This window comes from Myotis davidii, unplaced genomic scaffold (assembly GCF_000327345.1).
Source record: "Myotis davidii unplaced genomic scaffold, ASM32734v1 scaffold54, whole genome shotgun sequence".
NCBI classification, from domain to species: domain Eukaryota; kingdom Metazoa; phylum Chordata; class Mammalia; order Chiroptera; family Vespertilionidae; genus Myotis; species Myotis davidii.
In genome coordinates, this window is record NW_006287915.1 from 704277 (window position 1) to 709216 (window position 4940).

The 4940-nt window shown below is 36.2% G+C and overlaps 1 protein-coding gene across 1 annotated transcript in view; it reads left to right on the top strand.

Annotated features, from left to right (window-relative positions):
• The window catches only part of OSBPL8 (oxysterol binding protein like 8), a 125061-nt gene that overhangs the window by 107015 nt on the left and 13106 nt on the right, over positions 1-4940 (top strand). The window lies entirely within an intron of this gene.

Here is a 4940-nt window from a genome sequence, read left to right on the forward strand (position 1 = left end):
TTCTTTGGCACTAGAGCATTAAAAAGCCCCATGTGTCCAGGGAAATTTAGAACGCCATGCAGATATCCAAGGCACAATGTTTATGCTCAGAATAGACCTGCAAAAACCCTAAGCTTTTGCCTCAGGCTCTGATATTAGCTTTGCAAGCCCAGGTATTAGCATTGGAGTGCCCCTGCAGACTCATTCTGCTAAGATTAGGAGAATACGTTTTTGTTTTTGTCGAGGTTTTTTATTTGTTTAGCCATTAATGTTCAAGGAAATCTCTGTCAGCTTAACACAGCTAAGGAGCGGAGATTTCAGTGACCATGCACAACAAGGAATACAATGGATTTTTTCAAAATTAGTTTGGAAAATTCACTGAACAAATTCAGTAACCCAGAAAATACAAACCCTATGGAAGGTGGAAATCTCCTATCCAGAGTTACCACATTTTAATATGTAGATGTTTAGTTTTCAAAAAAGAATTACAAGGCATGCCCAGCTGATGTGGCTCAGTGGTTGAGTATCAACCCATGAACTGGGAGGTCACAGTTCAATTCCTGGCTAGGGTACATACCCAGGTTGAAGGCTCAATCCCCTGTAGCGGACATGCAGGAGGCAGGCAATCAATGACTCTCTCAGCACTGATGTTTCTATCTCTCTCTCCCTCTTCCTTCTTCTCTCTGAAATCAAAATAAATATATTTTAAAAAAAAATTTTTTTTAAGAATTACAAGGCATACAAAGAAAAAGGAAAGTATGACTCATTAAAAGGAACAAAACAAATTGACAAAAAACATTCCTGATGAAGTCTGGGAATCAAACTTACTAGACAAATACTTTAAAACAACTATCTTTAATATCCTCAAAGAGCTCAAGAAAATAGAGACAAAAAAACTAAAGGAATCCAAGAAAAAAATATTAAAAAATAAATATCAATAAAAAGAAATTGTACAAATAAATTCTAAAGCTTAAAAATACAAAAATGTAAAATTCACTGGAGATATTTAACCACTTAACCACCATGCATCCAAAACAGAAACCATCTCCATATGCCACAATAGACGCTTATGGTATACAAAGGGCTAACAGAAGAATCAGCAAATGTAGAAATAGGACAATGAAATTATCCAGTCTGAGGCAAATAAATGAATGAAAAGTGAACAGAGCCTAAGGGACCTCTGGAACACCATCAAGTGGATCATCAAATGCATTAAAGAAGTCACTGAAATAAAAGCAAAAGAGCAAGAAGCAGAGGAATATTTGAGGAAAGAAGTTCTCCAAATTCCCAGATTTAAACAAAGATATATCTACAAATCTGAGGAGTGCAAAAAATTCCAAGTAGGATAAATTCAAAGATACCCATACCAAGACATAAGCAGACTGTCAAAAGCAAAAGAGAATCTTGAAAGCATTGAGAGAGAAGCAACTTGTCACATATGAATGATCCTCAATAGAAATAACAGCCAATTTCTCATCAGAAACCATGGAGGCCAGAAGGCATGAGATAACATATTTAAAATGTTGGAAGATGCCGAAACCGGTTTGGCTCAGTGGACAGAGCGTCAGCCTGCGGACTGAAAGGTCCCGGGTTCGATTCCGGCGAAGGGCATGTACCTGGGTTGCGGGCACATCCCCAATAGGAGATGTGCAGGAGGCAGCTGATCGATGTCTCTCTCTCATCGATGTTTCTAACTCTCTATCTCTCTCCCTTCCTCTCTGTAAAAAATCAATAAAATATATTAAAATAAATAAATAAATAAATAAAATGTTGGAAGAAAAGAACTTCTCAACCAAGAATTCTGTATCTGGCAAAACTGTCCTCCAAAATGGGGAGAATGTGAGATATTTCTAGATAAATAAAAGCTCAGAGAGTTCATTGCCACTCGACCTGTCATACAAGAAGTGCTAAAGGTAACCCTTCAGATTGAAATGACCAGAGCCATCCTCTTAAACAGACAGTCCTCGGGTTATGTCGGACTCAGAATATGTCGTTTCATGATTACGTCACCATCTCCCATTTATTTATATTAAAAAAAATTTCCATCATTTTGATGTATGTACATACGTGCTTTAAGTTTTTTATTATTTATTTACCACAAGTACAGGTCAGGAATTATCTTTTTAAAAATTTTTTCTTTTACTGTTTCACTTCATTACTGCGATATATGTGCTCCATGTGAGTGATGAAGGTGCTTATGTAGGTGGATTCCAACTTACGGTGAAAATCGTGTTACATCGCGCCGTAGGAACGGATCTCTGACATAACCCAAGGACCTACTGTATAATAAAAGCATAGTATGCAAATTGTTTCCTCGACCGGAAGTTCATCCTGGAGTTTGACCAAGGGTTGGGGCTGGCCATGGAAGGGAGGGAGGCCCTGGCCACCAACGGTGGTGGCAGGGAGGCTGCAGCCGGCAATCACTAGGGACCCTACCAGTGCACACATTTCACACACTGGTCCTCTAGTATGATAAATACAGATTTTCAAATAAAGATAAATAAATGGGTAAATATAAAAGCCAATGTTACCAGGTGTACCAGTTAATGTAGATTTTGTAATCAAAGAAAACACGATAATTTCAAGAGAAACATCAGAAGTGCTGTATTCAAAGTAATGTCCATCATTAGCTACACATTTCCCCCATCTTTCAGGTAATTTGTGGATACCGTCCCAATAGAACTTTCCTTGTTTTGAGGCAAACCATTCATAGACCCAATTTTCCACTTCTTCGTATGTTTTGAAGTGCTGCTCAGAAAGTGCGTGTGCCATTGATTGGAACAAGTGGTAATCTGAGGGAGCAGGGTCTGGTGAATATGGCGGGTGGGCTAATACTTCCCAGGCAAGATCTTTTAACGTGTCTTTAACTGGTTTTGAAGTGTGTGATGGTGCATCATGATGAAGCAAAATTACCTTGCCATATCTTCTGGGCCATTCTGGTCGTTTTACGATCAAAGCGTGGTTCAAATTGATTGTTTGTTGTCAGTAGCCATCAGTATTAATGGTTTCACCTGATTTTAGAAGCTCATAATACACCACACCTTCCTGATCCTACCAAACACAGAGCATTGTCTTCTTTCCTAAGCGATTGGCCTTGCAGTTGATGTTGATGGTTGACCTGAATCAACCCATGATTTGTGCATTTGGGATTCTCAAAATAAATCCACTTTTCATCGCCAGTCACAATTGGATGCAAAAAAGACTTTCGTGCTGTTGAAGCAACATTTTACTGATGAATTTTTGGTTTTCCGTTGTCTTTCGTTCAGTTAATGTGGCACCCATTTTCCTTCCTTTAAAATATTTCCCATTGCTTGTAAACTATTGGAAATTGTTTGTTGAGCAACATTTAATCTTTCTGCAAGTTGTTTTTGAGTTTGACATGCATCTTTATCCAATAATGCTTGTAATTGTTGGTCTTCAAACTTTTTTGGTTGACCTGGACATTCTTTGTCTTTCACATCGAAATCATCACTTTTAAAGCGTTTAAACCAGCATTCATAAATACCTTGAGATGGAGTCTGTTCACCATAAGCTTCCCAAAGTATATGTTAACTTTCAGCAGCACTTTTCTTCACAATAAAGTAGTGAATTAAAACTTCCCGCAAATGCTCTTTTTGGCACAAAATTCAACATTTTTAAGCATAAAAATATCTATGATGTTAACACCTTCAGAAAATTTGATAGATGAAGGTTGATATATTTGAAGGATGCTGTCAACACAACAAAATAGCATACATATCAAATCGCATATATATCAACATGTGTAACTACATCTATTGAAAAAAATCCATATTATTAATCAGTACAGCTGGTGTTATAATTTTAATTTATAACTCTCCTTATTTCCTACAGTATTTAAAAAATAATGAATGAATAGTAATTACAAATATGTTATTCATCGGGCATACATAGTCCAAAGATATAATTTGTGATAACATAAAGGGATGGAAGATGAGCTATATAGGAGCATAGTTTTTGCGTTCTGTTGAAATTAAGTTGGTATCAATTTAAGCTAAATTGTTATAAATTTAGAGGTAAATGTCATCCCTTTTGTGACCATAAAGAAAACATCTAAAACATAGGAAAGGAAATATGAGGGAAATCAGAACAATTCACTACAAAACAAAATCAGCTAAACACAAAAGAAGGTAGTTATGGAAAAAATGAACAAAAAAGGTATAAGACATACAGAAACAGTAAAATGGCAGAAGTCTTTTTTAATCAGTTTCATTAACTATAAATGGATTAAATTATTCAATCATAAAGCAGACTGGCAGAATGGATTAAGATAAATATCCAACTCTATAAAAAAAAATCCCATTTACTGTTGCACCAAAAAAAATTAAGATACCTAGGAATAAACTTAACTAAAGAGGTAAAAGACCTGTACTCGGAAAATTATAGGACATTGAAAAAAGAGAGGAAGACAAACAAATGGAAGAATATACCATGTTCATGGATTAGTAGAATTAACATCATTAAAATGTCCATACTACCAAAAGCAATTTATAGATTTAATGCAATCCCCATTAAAATACCAATGGCATAATTCACAGACCCAGAATAAATGCTCCAAAAATTCATCTGGAATAAAAAAAGACCCCAAATAGCCAAAGCAATCCTGAGAACAAAGTTGGAGGGATCACAATACCAGATACAAAGCTCTATTACAAAGCCACTGTTCTCATATCTGCCTGGTACTGGCACAGGAACAGACATAGACCAATGGGACAGAACAAAGAACCCAGAAATCAACCCAAGCTATTATGCTCAATTAATATTTGGAGGCAAGAGTTTACAATGGAGTCAAGACAGTCTCTTCACTAAATGGTGCTGGGAAATTTGGTCAGATACATGCAAAAAATGAAACTAGATCACCAACGTACACCATAACAAAAATAAACTCAAAATGGTTAAAGGATGAACCATAAGACAGGAGACCATAAAAATCTTAGAAGAAT